This window comes from Hypanus sabinus, chromosome 14 (assembly GCF_030144855.1).
Source record: "Hypanus sabinus isolate sHypSab1 chromosome 14, sHypSab1.hap1, whole genome shotgun sequence".
Taxonomy (NCBI): domain Eukaryota; kingdom Metazoa; phylum Chordata; class Chondrichthyes; order Myliobatiformes; family Dasyatidae; genus Hypanus; species Hypanus sabinus.
The window spans coordinates 33,002,140-33,023,387 of NC_082719.1; the positions used below are offsets into that span (position 1 = coordinate 33,002,140).

The 21,248-nt window shown below is 37.5% G+C and overlaps 2 protein-coding genes across 11 annotated transcripts in view; one reads left to right on the top strand and one right to left on the bottom strand.

Moving 5' to 3' along the window:
• Positions 1–21,248, bottom strand: part of ppargc1a (peroxisome proliferator-activated receptor gamma, coactivator 1 alpha) — a 589,189-nt gene that overhangs the window by 319,783 nt on the left and 248,158 nt on the right. The gene's annotated exons all lie outside the window — the stretch shown is intronic.
• The window catches only part of LOC132404648 (E3 ubiquitin-protein ligase BRE1A-like), a 142,353-nt gene that overhangs the window by 78,423 nt on the left and 42,682 nt on the right, over positions 1–21,248 (top strand). For 4 of the 9 annotated variants that reach the window (XR_009515623.1, XR_009515624.1, XR_009515628.1 and 1 more), the window contains one exon: positions 2,381–2,533. The exons of the other annotated variants lie outside the window; for them this stretch is intronic. The gene's annotated coding sequence lies outside the window, so the exon portion shown is untranslated. The remainder of the gene's footprint in view (positions 1–2,380; positions 2,534–21,248) is intronic. 9 annotated transcript variants of the gene reach the window in all.

Genomic DNA, 21,248 nt, shown 5'->3' on the forward strand with positions numbered 1-21,248 from the left:
AAGAACCTAGGCTTCATTTTGCCAAAACACACAAAGTTAAAGCTGAAATTTAGAAACCAACAAGTAATGTTAAAATAGTACAGGATGTTGGGGAGATTGTACCTAGAATACAGTGCTCAGTCTTGGTCCCCTACTTTAAGAAAGGATATACTAGCATTGGAGACAATCCAGAAGAGATTCACTCAGCTAATTCCTGGGCTGAGAAGGTTGTCATCATCACAAATTGCCAAAGAAAAGTTAGAAATATATTCTTTGAAGTTTAGAAGAATGAAAAGTAATCTTATTTTAATACAGTGGATTCCAGTTAACTGAGCTATCAGTTAATTGGAGCAGCCTTTTATTAGGGACAACTCTTTAAGAACAAAATCTAAATCAAGAAAATAGCCAGGACTCCCTTCATTTATTTGAGACACTGTGCCACTTAATTTGCGTAGGAGAATGTTGCTCAACAGTTTTTAATTAGCGTCAGTCACATGCCCTTGCTTAACCATTAGACATTATACAGTGCTTAGAGCACTTAGTTTTTAAATACCATCAATTGTGTGTGTTTGTATTCAAAAATAAGTGATTTTTGTCACTGATAGTTGGCAACAAATAAGACAATTTGGAAGAGTTTTACTCACTCTGGTTTCAGGCATTCAGGCTTGGGATATGCCATAAATGTCTGGGAGCAAAAATAAATTTATGAAGGTATTGACAATCATCTTGAACATTACATTGAAAATGAAGATCTGGAGGATGCAGTCGTCTAAAGCATTGTATGAAGGCAGTCCACTATCTGCACTAAGTGTCCGGGCTGATTTTGTTCATTTACAGTCCATCAAAAATACATGGAAGATGCATTCCTCCATTGGGAACTAATACATAGCTTTATAGTACTATAGAGATATTGGCCCAAGTCTAATTTGTTCTGTATTTCATCTCAGTACATAAATTGTTATTCAGTTAAATGGTAGTTTGGCTTTCCTATAATGCACGTTTTAACTACTATATTTCCATTAAACCAGCTGATTGGGAGAGCTGCTTAATTGGGCCAAAATATATTGGTCTTGAAGTGCCCCAATTAACTAGAATACACTGTATAAAATATCCTAAGGTGGCAGGTATTATTATATCTCCTCTTGAACAAGAGGTTATAATTACGAGGTAAAGGAGCAGTCATTTAAAAACTGAGGTGTGTGGGATCTTTTTTTTCTCATAAAGAATGGTGATGCACTAGAATTCTCAACCTCAGATGATTGTGAAGGCAAGAACACAAGGTATTTAAAAAGGTTCAATCACAAACAAGACAAAATCTGCAGATGCTGGAAATCCAAGCAACACGCACAAAATGCTGGTGGAACTCAGCAGACCAGGTAGCATCTATGGAAAAAAATACTGTCGACATTTCCAGCCAAGACGTCGACTGTACTTTTTTTTTCAAATACTGCCTGGCCTGCTGAGTTCCTCCGGCACTTTGTATTTAAAGAGGCAATAGATAAATTTTTGAAAGACCAGAGAATCATAAATCAGTGAGTTGTTTGCTATGTCTCCCCTCTCGCTGTGAAATGGGGACACCATTTTTTCCCTTATTAGGGAGAGAGAGAGGCTGTGGTATGTTGTATTACTGGGTGGACAAGTAGTTTATGGGGTACTGCAACTCTGTGTCTTCATTGATGCTTGCTGTAACGCTTGAGTGCTCAGTGGCGGGCACTGATGCTTGTGGGGGTGGGGTGGGTCATTGCCTTGTAGTTGTTTGTGCGTGGGAGGGGGCAGCTGGGGGGGCTTTGGGGTTCTAATGTTTAACTGTCATTCATTCTTTGGGGCATTTTGTTTTTGTGATGTTTGTGAAGAAAAAGAATTTCAGGATGTATATTGTATTCATTTGTCTGACATTAAATTGAGGATTCGTGGGACTAGGAAAGAAGCAGAAGCTATGGGGAGATCAGTTATGATCATAGTAAATGGTGAGGCCAATATGAGAAGCCTGATCGATTGTTCCTATGTTCTTGTGCGTGGATCTGTGTGCATATCCCTGTGGGAAACTTAATTGGAGTTCAAGGAACAGCAACTCATCACATTACTGACGTCTGGACAATACTGATATCAATGATATCTGATCATAACTGCTACTTCCATTTTTCTGCACAACAGATATTGGTAATGAATTCATTAGCAAGATTAAACACCCATCAAACCTATCATTCCCTTGTCCATTAACAATTTATTTTGCTTTTCAGTATTATCGTTTTGTCATTTAAATTATTCCCACCCTATTATAGACTTTCCCTTGTTATTTTCTCCTCCCTTCAATGATTGCTTATAACCAGTTATGTCTGTGACATTACTCACCTCTCTGTATAGCCACAGATCTCAAATATTAACTCTTCGCTCTCTACAGATGTTGCCTGATTGTCTGGTTATTCTCAGCTTTTTCGGCTAACTATAGACTGTTCATTACGTCAATTGGCGTGCAATGCTGCAAGGAACTCAACAGTGCAGTTAAAGCCCTCGCTTAACCTCTCACAGTTGAACCTACTCTTAGCTGCACAAGGTAAAAGCTTCGTGACTTCCCTCCATTTCAACTCTTTCCCTTTAAAAGTAAACCAAGGTGTGAAAACAGCTATTTTTTTAATTCCCTTGTTAATCTGAGTTGCTACTTTTAATGGATTGTGAATGCTGTGTCTTTAATATTTCAAAATATTGGAATATTTTTGTATATATGTTGGTAAATTAAGCATTGTTTGCTTAAATAATTCATTACAGGTTTATATATAAAAACATTAATTGCATACATCATCGTGCTACCACGATATGTGCACCCCTCAATTAAGGTCGAGGTTAAACCTGCAATGCCATGTCTTTTTTTGAATTAGTTTAATGCTTTGACGTTACGTATCAGTGAGTGCACTTGGTTTGTTCCTTTAGTGCTGGAAAATTTGTTCAAGTGTATTGCTTCAGATCTCTAGATCTTGAATCAACTCTGATCTGTTATAAAATCTAGACAAAAATGCACTTGTGGAATTATTGAGTTATGTAGGTCACCATTTTGGTCAGGAATAAGCATGCGAATAACAAACGTTTTACAGCAAAATGTACCATGAAATGCTTAACTAAACTGAAATTCATTTTTCTATTGCATAACCATTCCACAGCTTATTAGTCCATTCTTTTTACTGTGTTATTGTGTTTTTATGTTTTAATGTTAACACATTTTATTGTGATATTATTTTATGGTAATGACAACACCAATTTACTAAATCCACAGATGTTTACAATAGATTTATAAGGCCATAAGACATTGGAGCAGAATCAAGCCATTTGGCCCATCAAGTCTAGTCAGCCATACCATCATGGCTGATTTACATATTAACCCTCTCAATCCTATTCTCCTGCCTTCTCTTCTTACCATGTGATGCCCTGACTAATCAGGAACCTATCAAACTCTATTTTAAATATACTCAATGACTTGACTTCCATAGTCATCTGTGGGAGTAAATTTTACAGATTCACTACACTCTGGCTAAAGAAATTCCTCCTCGTCTCTGTTCTAAATGGACGTCCCTCTATTTTGATGCTGTCCCCTCTGGTCCTAGACTTACCCACTATAGGAAACACTCACCTTATCCAGAACTTTCAATATTCAATAGGCTTCAATGAGCTCGCCTCCATCATTCTTATAAACTGCAGAAAGTATGGGCCCAGAGCCATCAACATGCCTCACATGTTAACCCTTTAATTCCCAGAATCATTCTCATGAACCTCCTCTGTACCCTCTCCAATACCAGCACACCTTTTCTTAGATAAGTGGCCCAAAACTACTCACAATACTTCAAGTGCACTCTGACGAACGCCTTACAAACCCTCAATATTACATCCTTGCTTTTGTATTCGAGTCCTCTCGAAATGAATGCTAACACTGATTTGCCTTCCTTACCACTAACTCAACCTGAAAATTAACATTGAGGGAATCCTGCACAAGGGCTTCCAAGTCCCCTTGTACCTCATATTTTTTGAATTTTTTCTCCACTTACAAAATAGCCTATGCCTTTATTCCTTCTACAAAAGCGTATTACTACACACTTCTCTACAAGGCATTCCATCTGCCACTCCTTTGCCCATTCCCCCAATCTGTTAAGGCCCTCCCACAGACATCCTGCTTCCTCAACACTACATGTCGCTCCCTCTATCTTCATATCGTTCACAAACTTGGCCACAGAGCCATCAATTCCTTCATCCAAATCATTAACGTATAATGTAAAAAAGAAGCAGCCTCAATACCGACCCCTGTAAAGCACCACTAGTCACTGGCAGACAAACAAAAAAAGGCCCCCTTTACTCCCACGCTTTGCTTCTGTTAGTCAACCAATCTTCTATCCATGCTAGTATCTTTCCTGTAATACAATGGGCTCTTGTTAAACAGCCTCATGTGCTGCACCTTATCAAAGGCTATCTCAAAATCACAAAACATAAGATGCTGGAAAAGCCCAGCAGCTGAAGCAGTATCAGTGTAAAGAGAAGTAGAGTAACATTAGGGGTCAACTCTGTTTCTCTTTTCTCTTTCCATAGTTACTGCCTAGTTTGCTAAGTGTTTCCATTATTTTCTATTTGATAAAGCATCACTTTTTCAAAAATCCATACTGAATACTTTTCATTACAGTTTAGGATTCCAAATGTTTTTTAACATAGATATTCAGAAAGAAAATAATATATAAAATAATATATAAATATAACAATAAATTGTTACCTGTGCTTGCTCTATCTGATAGTTTAAATAAAGAAACTACATTAACTATATTATAACCCTCTTGCAACTTTCTCTTTACTAATAAACTACAAATAAAACATGCATATATAGTTAACTTCTGGTCCTTTCGCTGTTATTTTGATTTCTTTCCTAACTATATCCCATTTTGTGCTCACTACCTATTAGCAATCTCTTTCTGATTAAGCATTTTAATTAGTTGCAATTATACCTATCTTTAATCTGTTGTTTATTATTACCAGATTTCTTGGATTTTTAAGGTGGGGTTTCTTTATCATATAGATAACAATTCTAATTATTTACACTTTACCTTTTCTTTTGTTTTACTCTCCTCACTCCAATCTTATTCCTTCTAAAACTGGCTACATCCCAATCTAACAAGTTGGTCTTCGTCATGTTTTTATCCTTTCCAATAACTTATACTATGTTATGACCAATATTGCCGGGAGTTTTCTAGTACTAACTTTACCTTTATTTTGAATTAATACCGGATTATGAAGGACCCCATGCACCCCAATACAATTTCTTCTCCCTCCTGCCGTCTGGGAAAAGGCCCCGAAGCATTCGGGCTCTCACGACCAGACTATGTAACAGTTTCTTCCCCCAAGCTAATTCCTCAATACCTGAAGCCTGGACTGACACCTTGCCCTATTGTCCTGTTTATTATTTATTGTAATGCCTGCACTGTTTTTGTGCACTTTATGCAGTCCAGTATAGGTCTGCAGTCTAGTGTAGCTTTCTCGGTGTTGTTTTTTTTATTATTATGTAGTTCGGTCTAGTTTTTTGTACTGTGTCATGTAACACCATGGTCCTGAAAAACGTTGTCTCATTTTTACTATGCACTGTACCAGCAGTTATGGTTGAAGTGACAATAAAAGTTGACTTGACTTGACTTGGATAACACCAAGAATGATAGCATATATTGCCATTCTCAAATTATTCTCTGTAATCAATTATTTACATTTTCTAACTTGAAGGTAGTTAACAATCAACAATCAAGGTGAGATTGGAGTGACATATGGACTGGATTGTATGAGTGTGAGGTTTTATTCCCTGAGGTACCTCAGTGGACCAGTTGGATCTTAACAATATTCTATTATTTCAGTGTTACCGACGTACTTTGTTCCAGTATTTAATATTAATTCTGTTTCCCATACATGCAATGTCATTTACATTAACATCTCTTGGCCAACAGTTAAGCACTCTAGATACTATCCCAGTAACTCAACCACTATCTTATTACAGTGGCATACCTGAATCTCTGCTGCATTCTCTATCTCAAAATTCAGCAGAGACTCCTCTCAGGTTTGGCTCCTTACTGAACTGGGTAGGAAAATTATCTTGAACATTTTGTAAATGATCTATTTCTTTTTCTGTTTTTTGTTCTGTCCCTCTTATTTACATTCTAATAATAGAATTTGCCTGTGATAATATTCAAGATCTTTTACAAATTCCTTTATATGCCAATGCATTTCTTCTTCAATTTAATGACATGTAATTATCCTTATTAACATGATTGATCTCTTCTTAGGCTTGGTTTCAATCCATACAGATTCAACATCTTATTTAATCATGTATCTTTTTTTTCCCTATACCACCATTATCTTCTCATCAGTGCAACTAACTTAACAGGCCTTCTCACTTCACAAACTTTTCTCAATGTTATATCTGTCAATACTGAATTTACAATTCTGTTATCTTATAAACCAAATTTCAAATCTTTCTATTTAAAAAAAACCTACAATTCTGATGGTTTGTTAGGAATAACTTGCTTTCCATGAAGTTTATATGGTTCTTAATTTTCCCTTTTGCTTAGTTTTGAACAGTTACATTATACTAGTATATATTGTTTTTTATTCTTGCCTTTACTTATCTATTCCTTTTATCAGACACATGTTACTTCTTGCAAATATACAATATCTCCTAATTCGTATCAAAACTGATGATCAGGATTATGGGATAATTGCATTCCTGAAATATTTCATAAGTGGTTTAGAGTAGAATTGATTGGCAGATACTGAAATTGTCAACAGTATAAGAGCAACATGACAAAGTAATTCACTGTATGTGAAGCATTTTGAGATGCCTCTGAGAAAAGTGATAAGGCACTATACGGTATATGTGATGAATTCTACTCTGCTATTAAAAAAGACAAAATATGCAAGAGTCAGCAAATTATATAGCAGAACTTGCATAGGTGCAATCACCATTTTAAGATAAAGAGCAAAATTTCAACAACACATTACGTTGCATCCTTTAAGTATTTTATATCACATGCAAAAAAAAACCTTTAAACAAAAAGACCCTTTATTTATTTTGCAACTCCACTAGGTTTGCAGCTTTTTCAGTATAATGGCTTCATCAGGAAGGGCAGATATTTTCAAGGACCATTAAGTTAAAAATAATAAATTGGAAAAATATAATAAAAGAAGTAATTCAATAAAAGTAATATAAAACTGTCAAAAGATATATTAACCTCAGGAGGAATAATGCATAGGCTTAAAGAATAAAATCAGTACTTTAAATAATAAGGATAAATTAAATAAACATTAGTTGAGTTTACAAGATTGTGGAGTGATATCATCAGAAATAATGATGGTATTCCACTTGCTGTGTACAGTGAAATAATAACTTCTGGGGCTGAGATTTTGAATTCAAAATCTGATTATAACCATGAAATGAAAACTTTAATATATAAAAGTAAAACATATAATAGAAATATATGCAACACACACAAAATGGTGGATGAACTAAGCAGGCCAGGCAGCATCTACGGAAAAGAGACAGCCGATGTTTCAGGCCAAGACCCTTCTGCAGGACATATATGATTTGTTTTACATAAGATTTATGGATATAGGGTTAGTTGAAATGTTTGAGATTGAGTTGGTACATTTTGATCAGATTGAGAGATAAGAAGAAAAGGCAGGTAAATTATGTCAAGTTACTGTGCGGCTGCCACAGAATGCTGACATGGTTTCAAGGGGCTCAATTGCGTAGCCCAGTTCTCACGTTCCTTATTGCATCGTCTTGCCTTCGATCACTGCTTCACTGGAAACTGTCAGCATCCACTAATTACATACTTTTAAATTATTCTCTTAAATAACCTCATAAGCTTTTAAGTTCATGAAAACAGTACTTAATTATCAAGAACCCCTTTATAAATCTGTATGGGAAAGTACTCAAAATGGTTAAACATATGCTTTCTGTAGGTTCACCATATGGTTTAATCTTTGATATTCCACACTTCTTGTCAGAAAATCCAGTATTCCATTACTTTTGATAACCTTGTCAGTTTGAGTTGTTTCATATTTATGTTATGAACCGGAACATAGAAATCTTTGCACTTGTGCATTCCTTGGTCAAACTGTAATTATTCTTTTCTTTGAAGTCACAGAATCTATAATTCTCTGATTCTCTTTTCAAATTTTGTTTTGGTGTCACTATGAACAGAGATTGTTCATGTGCAAAATCCTATACGAGCATTTACACTGATTTCCAAGCAGTTGACTATCTTGGTGACAAAGAAAAGGAAATACCCTCCATCATGCCCTCCCCTTTTATTCGGTAAATATAACTTACTGCTTTTTTCCCTATTTTTATACAATTTAATATTCTCTATTAATACCCAGTGTGGTGCTTGTCAAAATTTAATACCTCTGAACTTCAAATCTTGTGTAATTTTTTCTAATACCATACCTTTACCCTCCTTGAAAGTCTATAGGTTGGTCCAGGAATACAATACCTTATTCAGGCCTAAATTAGTTACTTCATGCACATATTTATTAACCTTAAATATAATCAAATCAATCTAAAATATTCACTCCAGCTACAAAATGGACTATATTTAGCCAGGATATTGCTCTCTTTTTTTACATATTTACTCCATACAGAGTAGTACTTAACTCCTGTTTAAATTAACTAACTTGCTCAATAGTTCCTTAATTTACTATAGTATATATCACCTCAATTTTATAGTATCTGGCACCTTTTGTCATGTTAGAATTTGTATTCCCCATATATCTTCTTTGAAACATAGATAAGAAATACTTATCAAACATTCCTGCCAATTCAAATTTGTCCTTTAACTTATTATCATCTCCCTTTTCATTTAACAATCCTTTCTGAAAAACATGCTGAACATATTGCATTTTGAAACTCACTTAAACTCACTTTCTCCACACATCTTTCTTACTCCAGTTATTTTTTCTTACATCATTTTATTCTTATTATACACCATGCCTTGGAGAGAGTGAATTACATAGGTTCACTGCTACCTTTTTATTTATTCATAAAATCACTAGCTTTCAACCTATCCCCTTTTGGAGAACAGAATATATTTATTCCTCACAAAATTTAGTGTTGTTCCTAATCCTCACTTTTTTTTTCACCTCACCAAAACCATCACTTCTTATTGTTTTCAGTTCCTGGTCCAGAGAGGCAGGGGGAGCAGGCAGAGAGAGCAGAGCACCCCTGCGGCCATTCCCATTAACAATAAGTATACCGTACTGGATACTGTTGATGGGGATGACCTACCAGGAATGAGTTGTAGTGGTCCTGCCTCTGGCACAGAGGTTGAACCCTCAACTAGAAAGGGGAGGAGGGAAGAGAAGAGAGCGATAGTTTTAGGGGACTCTATAGTTAGGGGGGCAGATAGGAGATTTTGTGGGGCAGATCGGGAGTCTCGGATGGTATGTTGCCTCCCTGGTGCCAGGGTCCGGGACATCTCAGATCGGGTGCAGGCTATTCTTGAGAGTGAGGGCATGAACCCAGATGTAGTGGTCCATGTAGGGACCAAATGATGTAGGTAAGGTGAGTGAGGGCGTCTTGCTTAGAGAGTTCAGGGAGTTAGGAGTGAAGCTGAAAGGCAGGACCTCCAGGGTGACAATCTCGGGATTGCTACCTGTGCCACGTGCGAGTGAGGCGAAGAATAGAATGATTATGCACATTAATACGAGGCTGAGAGCATGGTGCAGGAAGGAAGGGTTCAGGTTTTTGGATAATTGGTCTTTGTTCCAGGGACATTGGGATCTGCTTCGAAGGGACGGTCTACATCTGAACCGGAGGGGTACTAACATTCTTGCAGGAGTATTTGCCAGTGCTGCTCGGGGGGGTTTAAACTAGATGTGCAGGGGGCAGGGATCCAGATCCAGAGGGTTGGTCAGAAGGTGCATGGGGTTAAATGTGTACAAGGTTTGGGTGATCTTGAGAAGGTCATCAAAATTCAGGGTGCAATTTGCCCGATGGAAGTTCAAGGAGCTGGGTTAGGTACAGTAGACAGTGTTTTAAGCAAAGAGAGGAGGAATGGGCTAAGAATTCTATACTTGAATGCGCGTAGTGTCAGAAATAAGACAGATGAGCTTGAAGCTCAGATGAAAATGGGGAACTACGATATTGTTGGTATAACGGAGACATGGCTGCAAGGGGATCAGGCCTGGGAATTGAGTGTACCAGGGTATACATGCTATCGTAGAGACAGAAATATGGGAAAAGGGGGTGGGGTGGCCCTGTTGGTGAGGAATGAGATTCAGTCCTTAGCAAGAGGTGACTTGGGAACAGGGGAAGTAGAGTCTGTGTGGATTGAGATGAGGAACAGTAAGGGTAAAAAGACCCTAATGGGTGTTGTGTACAGGCCCCCAAACAGTAGCGTGGATATTGGGTACAAGTTGATTAGGGAGTTAACATTGGCATGTGCTAAAGGTAATGCAGTCGTTATGGGAGATTTCAACATGCAGGTGGACTGGGAGAATCAGGTAGGTGCTGGACCCCAGGATAGGGAGTTTGTGGAGTGTCTAAGGGATGTATTTTTGGAACAGCTTGTGCTTGAGCCAACCAGGAACGAGGCTATTTTGGACTTGGTGATGTGTAATGCACAGGAATTGATAAGTGATCTTGAAGTAAAGGGGCCATTAGGAAGTAGTGATCATAACATGATAAGTTTTTATCTACAATTTGAGAGGGATAAGGGCAGATCAGAAGTGTCAGTGTTGCAATTAAATAAAGGAGACTACGGAGCCATGAGAGAAGAGCTGGCCAAAGTTAAATGGGCGGATGCCCTGGCAGGAAAGACAGTGGATCAGCAGTGGCAGATATTCTTGGGCATAATACAAAAGATGCAAATGCAGTTCATTCTAATGAGAAGGAAGGATTCAAAGAGGGGGAAGGGGCCACAGTGGTTGACAAAGGAAGTCAGAGATTGTATAGCATTAAAGAAAAAGAAGTATGACAGGGCTAAGATGAGTGGGAATACAGATGATTGGGAAAGTTTTAAGGAACAGCAGATCTTAACTAAAAAAGCAATACGGAGAGAAAAAATCAGGTATGAGCTCAGTCTAGCCAGGAATATAAAAGGGGATAGCAAAAGCTTTTTTAGCTATGTGAAGAGAAAGAAGATAGTTAAGAACAATGTTGGCCCCTTGAAGAATGAATTGGGAGAAATTGTTATGGGAAACAGGGAAATGGCAACAGAATTTAATGCATACTTTAGATCTGTCTTCACCAGGGAGGACACAAGCAATCTCCCAGATGTATGGATGGGCCAGGGTCATAAGATATCAGAGGAATTGAGACAGATTGACATTAGGAAAGAAACTGTGATGAGTAGACTGGTAGGACTGAAGGCTAATAAATCCCCGGGTCCAGATGGTCTGCATCCGAGGTGGCTCAGGAAATTGCGGATGCATTGGTAATCATTTTCCAATGTTCCTTAGATTCAGGATCAGTTCCTGAAGATTGGAGAGTGGCTAATGTTGTCCCACTTTTCAAGAAGGGAGGGAAGGAGAAAACGGAGAACTATCACCCTGTTAGCCTAACGTCAGTCGTGGGGAAGATGCTTGAGTCCATTATTAAGGACGAAATAGTGGCACATCTAGATGGCAGAAATAGGATTAGGCCGAGCCAGCATGGATTTACCAAGGGCAAATCATGCTTGACTAATTTGTTGGAGTTTTTTGAGGGTGTAACAAGGATGTTAGACGAGGGTAAGCCAGTGGATGTTGTGTACCTAGATTTTCAGAAGGCATTCGATAAGGTGCCACATAGGAGATTGGTGAGTAAAATCAGAGCTCATGGCATTGGGGGCAGGGTTTCAACATGGATAGAAAACTGGTTGGCAGATAGAAAGCTACCCTTTATGGGTATTTCTCAGACTGGCTGGAGGTGATTAGTGGGGTAACACAGGGCTCTGTATTGGGACCATAGCTCTTTACGATTTATGTCAATGATTTAGATGAGGGCATTGAAAACTATATCAGCAAGTTTGCTGACGATACTAAACTGGATGGCAATGTGACATGCGAAGAGGACGTTAGGAGAATACACGGAGACTTGGATAGGCTGAGTGAGTGGGCAGATACTTGGCATATGTCATTCAATGTGAATAAATGTGAAGTTATCCACTTTGGAAGCTGGAACAAGAGGGCAGAGTATTGTCTGAATGGTGTAGAGTTAGGTAAGGGAGAAATGCAAAGAGACCTAGGAGTCCTAGTTCACCAGTCAATGAAGGTGAATGAGCAAGTGCAACAGGCAGTGAAGAGGGCAAATGGAATGTTGGCCTTTGTTACAAGGGGAATTGAATACAAGAGCAAGGATGTTCTTTTGCATTTGTACAGGGCCCTGGTGAGACCACACCTGGAATATTGTGTACAGTTTTGGTCTCCAGGTTTAAGGAAGGACATTCTGGCAATTGAGGAAGTGCAGCGTAGATTCACTAGGTTGATTCCTGGGATGGCAGGGCTGTCTTACGCAGAGAGATTGGAGAGATTGGGCTTGTACACACTGGAATTGAGGAGATTGAGAGGGGATCTGATTGAAACGTTTAAGATAATTAAAGGATTTGATAGGATTGAGGCAGGAAATATGTTCCAGATGTTGGGAGAGTCCAGTACCAGAGGGCATGGATTGAGAATAAGAGGTCAGTTATTTAAAACAGAGTTGAGGAAGAGCTTCTTCTCCCAGAGAGTTGTGGAGGTGTGGAATGCACTGCCTCGGAAGACGGTGGAGGCCAATTCTCTGGATGCTTTCAAGAAGGAGCTGGATAGATATCTGATGGATAGGGGAATCAAGGGATATGGGGACAAGGCAGGGACTGGGTATTGATAGTGAATGATCAGCCATGATCTCAGAATGGCGGTGCAGACTCGAGGGGCCGAATGGTCTACTTCTGCACCTATTGTCTATTGTCTATTGACTAAATCTTACAACTTCTATTTGGAGGTTAAATGTATTATATAATATTTACAAGATGTTCATTCACAATCACACTTTATACCTGATCAATATGATTGCTCATACATAGATCTAACAATGCCTCAGTGCCTCTCCACCCCTAAACAAATAATCTGAAGAATTTTATACTTATTTCAGATTTCAGGAATCCCAATGTACATTTACTATCTTTTCCCTCCCAATGTAAAATTAATTAATTCATATTTTAGTTTCAATTTCCTTATAGATGAAGCCCACCACATTACATCCCATTTTTAATCTGTAACTCTAAATACAAACATTAGTTAGCACAGAAACACTACTGTGCTTATTTTGTCCTTCCTAAATCATTCACTCTCTCTTTCATCTAGCTTTCCATTTGTCCTTCCTTATTCACTGTATCCCTTCTAAAAGGTGATATGTTCAAATAGTATTTTCTACTCCGAATTAGATTTCAGCCAGGATTTGGTCACTGTTTTCAAAATGTATTTTCACCTGGCATAATTGCTTACAGTTTCTTTCCCACAATTTAAGCATTGCAATCCTTACCATTTTTCATTTTGAGTCACACTTAATCATAGCTGATGTTTTTTTTTTAAAACTGAAGCCTGAATCATGCTACATCAGAATTCCCACATATCTACTCTCACTAGTTTCACTCATTCCCAGAACCATGATAAGGTTCTCCTTTTCTTCACACCAGCCTTTGAATCATCTTATTTCCAGCAGCTCCAGCACAAAGCCACCATTAAAAATATACATTCCTGTCCCAAGACCCGAGTCCGTTACCAAGGTTTCCTCTTCCACCGTGTTCCATTTGCTTACCACCCACATATTTATCCACTTCATATTTTCTCCCTTGGCTCATTTTTGCTATTCCCCCTTCTCTCCTATTGGTTCCAACTGATCATCCCTCCCTTGCCTGGTTCAATTAATTAGCTACCGACTTCAGTGGCCCAGTCTCTATCCTTCCTGTTCCCTCTGGTTCTATTTTACTATTTCCAAATGTCAACTAATAGCTGTCAACTACACTTCCTCCCACTCCTGTACACTGGCTATCTTCCCACTACACTGATGGTTGCACTTGACCTAAGACACCAACAACTCCCTTGCTTCCATAGATGCCGCTTGATCCATTGAGCAGTTTATGTTTTACTGTTGGATTAACTAGCTGCTGTAAATTAACCCTCAATGTAGGTTAATAGCAAAAAAAAATCACAATGGAGTTGACTGCCAAATGTGAGAGAGGAAACATTGCAGGAAATTGAGGAGAAGGGAAATGGGATTAATAGTACTGGCCCAATCTCAGGAGTGTGCAGCATCTAATGGGCCAAATGGCCTCCAATGACATCATGAGGATGAGATAATATATTTTCATACTTTGCATCGCAGAATGCATCAATTTACAGGATTTCTAGTCAACTTGTTTTGTGGCATCATCATAACTTATGTGAACTGTTGAGCATCAGCTTTCAAATTAATACATCTTCATGAAATGGGAAAAATTTTTAAATTACAAATACTATACCTTCATCCAAATACTTCACAAGTAGCTTAATACTAAGAGTAGTCATTGATAGATTCTTGTTAAATATCTAAAATTCAGCAGATCTATAATTACTAACTCTTGTATCATGTGTCTCATTAATTATTTGCATTCTTCCAATTTATTGTTTTATTGGAACATCTTTCTTTGCTTGCCTTATTAGTCTTCTATTTCCCTCATTTTTGAGCAAGTTTTCATCAGCTGATTTAATGGTTTTACATCACTGTATTTACTTCCAAGGTTACTACAAGAATATCTCATTCAGCTGAGTTCAGAAGGTTAAGGATGTTCTAAATCAAGATAATAAGCAGGTCTCACAAGATATGCTACTGAGATTATGTGCTCTAGAGGCAGTAGCCAGAACAAAAGGACTTTATCTCAGAAGTAGGCCAGTACCATTTACAAAAAAAAATGTCAGAAAGCAATCGTTCATACAAAATCTAGGAGAAATCTGCAAGCAATCTCACAAAATGTGCTGTGTCAACTGAGATTAAAAGATATAGTTTATTGCATCATGTGATCATCACCCAAAAGATCTAAAGAATTGTTCTTTCTCCATTACTTGATTTAAATAACATTATTGTGTTAGAAGTCTAAATGGGACATCCCTTTTCTTCGCTTGCTACATTCCTATGGCTTTATTTATTTTGATCCATTCCTTTTTATCTGCATGGCATACCTTGACCTGAAACACTTAAGTGCAGAAAATGAATTTTACCACTTTTTTGTACACATTGGCTTTTTAACCTGATGTCAAATCTGAGGTCACCAAAAGAAACCACTATATTAGGACATTCTTGCTTTAAGAAATTGACAATAATGTTCTCTCACAGCAGTAGTAGACTGCAATTTTGCTTTCAGGTGGAGTTACCTGCGAAGCTCAGGGTTGCCACAATCATATATTACTCACTGCAGAGGACGTCAACACTATTACAATGCACCCTCTATGGCAGTCACAGAAGGCCACTGCCATCACAAACTTAAGGTGAACTTTGCACAGGTGCTGCATTTTTTCTCAGTGCTGTCAGTGTGCAAGGGGACTGGACTTAAAATTCAATACAAGACACTTCAAGGTAAAATCATTGTTTTGGTGGGGTCCCATTATTTCATACACAGTTCCCACATTTCTTTCCACATCATTTCATTGTAAATTAGAAACAAAGGACACAGGAACTTTTTATCCAATTTTGCTAGTGAGACAGGAAAACACATCACCTACACTGATAACACCCAACTTGCTTGACTGATGCAGACACGTCACCCATAATGGGGTGAATGCATGAGGAAGTGCCCAATGCAATTTTGCAGTGGGTGAGATTTCAACAGTAAATTGTTGCAAAAAAAAAAACCATTTTTTTTTTATTTAAAATTTCTATTCATGACAGTTTATTTGCCTAGAGATGCTGGCTATCCTGCTGAACATGTACGGTATTTATTTGAAATGTCCACTTTAGTTAGAGTTAAGCATCACAAAAAGCTGTAATTTGATGCAACCACAACCCCAAAAATGAGTGACAAAGCCGAAACAGTGCATCTCCTGAACCAATGTATTTTAAAGACTGAGAAAATGAAGGAGAAAAGTGAAGGGGGAAAAAAGAGCAAATTAGAGTCAAAGCAAGTATAGAAAATAAAAGTCTATAAATAGACAAAGAATATTGTATTAACTAAGAAAGAAAGTCAAATTTTAAACTCCTGTTTAAGCAATTGCCCACATGTAGCAAATATATTGAAGAATTAATTTCCTCTATTGGGGCCAAATGTTGATTGGCATCACATTAATAATTAACACACTGTTAAAAACGTACTAATGTTCTTACCTGTCAGATTTAAATTTCCGCACTGAGTATGATGGCCAATTAAGTTGCAAACCCAGTAAATTCTTAAAATTAACAACTAGACTTGGGGCAAGCTGCTATTTGTGCAAAGCAAATGGTATAACAATATAAATTGACCAGCATGTTATGGATACTCATAATTTATGGTTTCCCCTCTTATCCATTAACCTTGCTGGTCAATTTTCATATTAATAACTACATGCTTCTTTAGCACTTCATTATTTTTCTACCATAATCTTATCTAGAGTTATGATGACATAACCCAGTTTCCATGTATTCAATACAAATGTCTTAACTAGTGTGTGGAACCACTAGCAGAGATGATTGGTTACAGTATCAATGTGGGCAAAAAAGAGGCATATTTGACATTCTGTGAAAAGTTCAATCTTTTAATATCTTTTGAGAGGACCAAGCACCTGCTTATAAATTGCAGAATACAACCACCTGTCTTGATGACTGAAGGCAAGAAATCAGTCAAATAATGCAATTCTTCTAAAAAAATATAAATTAAATAGTAGCCCAAAACATGTACTACAAAACACACAGGAGATATCTCAGGTCATCTGGAGTTATGTATTTTTAATCAGGATTTTTCAGAATAAAGCAGATACTTTTTGTTTAAAATCCACGATTCTAAAAACTACATAATGCCAAAAAGATGTTGTTTACCAATATTGTTAGATAGTCATCAGTGTTGACGGAGGTCTGAGTCAGCACCAATATTAGATAATGTTCCATGCAATGACAGCATTAGATTCTGGAGACAGAATCCTAAAATAACCAGCAGTACTAATTTGAATATAATCCTATATGCTGCTGAAAGCAAACTACTGCACTTACAAGAATACTAAAGTAAAAATATAAAATGCTGAAAATGCTCAGCGGTCCGGGCAACATTTATGGAGAGAGAAACAAGAATCAAAATTTCAGGTTGACTCTTAGGAGGATGTGAGCTAGCACACTGTTTTAGTGTGAAATTCAAAGGAAAATCATTTCTAGGCCAAGGTTTCCAGTGGCTGAGGGATCCTGAAATAATGAACAGTTTCAGACAGGAGATACCTATGTTTCCATCTGGGCCACCTGTCCTCAGATTTTACTTGCTGCACTTCAAAAGCCCATAAATCTCATTAATTGCCAAGAATCTGTCTAGATACTTCTTGAAAAGGATTAAAGTTTCCTATTCCACCACCCACACCAACTGCTTGTTCCACATACTTGCCATTCTTTTAGTAAAGAAGTTCCACCTGCACTTACAATATATGAAGGATTTTTGGCAGAGAATAGAAAAACATTTCTAGTATATGATCATATGAACTTGTAGAACATTAACTAAAGTTAGTTAGTTGAAGCTATGTTAATCTTACAAAACAAAGATTAAAGAAATGGCTAAAAGGACTAAAGGGATTTGAAATACATAGAAAAAAGACATGTAGGATTATAATAAAAGCCCATGGACACATTAGGCCCTATGGGTGATTGTTTCTAACCTTCACATAATTTTGTAAACTAGCCAAACCAAAATCTCCTCCTGTCCAATCACATCAACCAACGGCAGGCTTAGTATGCAATGTAGCTCAAAACTAACTGCACAGTCCCTCCTTTTAATCAGCAACCACCACACTATAGCTGCATTATGCATTGAATAGTCAGGCAAGCTACTTCATCAAATCATAAACACGAGATTCTGCAGATGCTGGAAGTTCAGAGTGACCAACACAAAATTCTGGAGGAGCTCAGCAGGTCAGGCAGCGATTATGGAGGGAAATACACAGGTGAGATTTCAGGCTGAGAAAACATCAACTGATTAATTCTCTCCATAGTTGCTGCCTGACATGCTGAGTTTATCAAATCATCACAGCTTTAAAACTTCTACCACTAACAAAAGCCAACTTCAGCTTCTACAACAGGTCACACACTACCCTGGATTGGACATTTATCACTGTACCTTCATCATAATTTGGTCATAGTCATTAAATTTTCTTCTTAATAAGAATGTGTAAGCAACCCAAGCACAGCTGCTATTGACTCAGCAAAGCCAGGTTTCAAAAACAAATATTCTTGACATCATCTACATTCTGAAAAAGATCAGAAACATCATCAAGGTACGTTAAGATCTCTTGATGATACATCTCCATTGATTATCAAGGCAACAGAGCTACAATGAAGCATGAGGATGCAGTAAGTTAAACCCGCCATTGCTTGCAGCAGTGTTTTGACTGAATGGCAAACACAATTAAACCTGGAATTCCTTTCATACTATGTCAGTAAAACCATGCTGTATCCTATATTGGGATAATTAGACAGCAATTTCCAAGATTGTGGATTATCTGGTACTCCAATTTCCCTTCAGTAAATTAACTTTTTGAAGCTTGACTTGTTGCCAAACGAAGACAAAGTCACCTCAACCTATCTCACCATGGGGAAAGTCCAAAGCAGTAGAAGGAATCAAAACTTCTTTCTCTGTCAGACAGACTCTCTCCATCGCCATATCTATTGTTAGGGCTGTCTCATCTATAATAGCGGAAAGCCTTTTAGGAACTACCCCAACCATAGGATAAGAGGGAAAGGCTTACGTTCACCAGTGTATATTCTATTGGACATTAGCTGAAAATTCAGAGCCAGACCTCTGGATAAAAGACTTCAAATACTAAAAAAATACCGATTTTTTTTTTTTAAATCAGCTCTTAAGACAGCTTGTTTCCCAGGAATTTCAGTTTATTTATTTCCTGTGTATGTTCTTTGAATAGGACAATTTGCGCAAGATGCAGAGATGCCTCTGCAGGCAGTAGATTTGGCCCAATTCTCCAGTATAAAACCTGGACTAGTTTGCTCTCAGATCTTCTTCAATATCCCACAAATAGCTCACAACTGACATCAAGCGAAGGTGACCCAAGGTAAAAACCTATAACAGACGGCTTCCAAATATTTGTCCCTAAGAGAATGTACCAACCTGATAATTAAAAAGAGAGATGATCATAATCATGGGAAAGGGGGAGTAAAGCTCAGGGAGCAAAAAGTACAAATGACTTGCATTTCCTTTCCCATATAGAGAACTTCCTAAAATTTAAAATACACTACCAGGGCCTAGATCTGATCCATGGTATCATTCTAGGCCACAATCTATGTTTTATGTAATTCACGAGGCCTGGGATAATATCACATCTCACATTGGAATGCAGATAGTAAATCCTAATTTTGCATATTCATAGAGCTCTCACTTGGCTATAGCAAAGATTCACATTCCTTGCAAAATTCTTAAGTACAAAAGGACAACATCTGTAGAACTAAGGATATTGCCTCAAATTTAACCTCTTCCACATCTTACTTTTCTATTTTATGGGATGATGGAAGGGGACATCTAAAAGAAGAGCTGATATCTTGATTTCCCAATAAAAAAAAACTAAGGTCCCCATCTGTTTGAGGCAAGTGCTTCTATTGCTCAGAGAAAAGGTTTCAGCCATTCCAAATTTTCAATCTTGCAAGGTAAATCAAAGTGCTAAAACAGAAAATCTTGCCTCCTAGTTCTCATTCCACCATAGTGCCAGCTCAAACTAAAATTACATCTGCTTCAAAAGCTTATCTCTTATGGCTAGCTTGCAGACTATTAGCAATGCACGTGCAATATTAAGCAAAACATATTTTCCAACATAGTTTGTCAGAATAGTAACTACCATGGTAGCTGTACCATGCCAGTAAAAAATACACTGGTACAGTTTAATTCTGCAACATATCTCCCTATGCTAGCTGCCTATTTAACGAGATCAGAACAACAACATTTCAATTCTTATGCTATTTCAAACTGATGTTCAATTTTCCTATGACCACAAATTTTCAAGAAAATTATGCACATTATTTTGCTTGGTAGATATAATAAAAACATTTATGTTCAAGTTAAGCAAAAATTTCATTCTAATCTAAGCAAGGTTGATACAAAATACAGTTAAACAATATTATACAGGAAGATATAGTTTGTATTTTTTAACAAAGCAGGACAAGATGAAGCATTGCTTATCAGAGCCCATGATGCTCATTTACATTGAATCTAGCCTGAAATTACTTACATTACAAAACCATCAATGCAATATTGGATTAGTAGTGTTCACCTGCATTTTGTAGAGCACATGAACATTAGCTATGAACCATAACTGATACAGATTAGTAGTCAAGCAATGGAATTTCAGTGAATTGAGGAATAGATGACGCCAAAAGGTAGGATATGAATTTTGATGATAAACTTTCATTGACTGAAGCCAAGTCATCAGGACTATACTCCTGATATTGACACACTGAGCAATCTGCATGCTCTTACAAACAAGAGAAAACCTGCAGATGCTGGAAATCCAATCAACGCACACAGAGTGCTGCAGGAACTCAGCAGGCCAGGCAACATCTATGGAGAAGAGTACAGTCAACGTATCAGGCTGAAACATCGACTGCATGCTCCTTCTCTTTTCCTCTCTCTTTCTCCCTCTCCCTCTCTCATAACCACACAATCTCTCTAGTTAACTACTAGATAACATAATTAGATCACAAGATATAGGAGCAAAAATAGCCTATTCAGCCCATCAAGTCTACTCCACCATTTAACCATGGATGATTTATTATTCCTCTCAATGTCATACTCCAGCTTTCTCCCCATAACCTTAAACGTGTTCTTACTAATTGAGAACATATCAACCTCCATCTTAAATATACCGAATGACTTGGCCTCCACAGCTGTCTGTGTTCAAAGTAAATTTATTATCAAAGTACATATATGTCACCATATCTAACCCTGAGATTTATTTTCTAGAGGGCATACTCAGAAATCCATATTAGAATAAAATCTATAATAGAAACAATGAAAAACCAAACCAGCTTGGGTGTTCAACCAATGTCCAAACACTACAAACTATGCAAATACATACTTACATAAATTAGT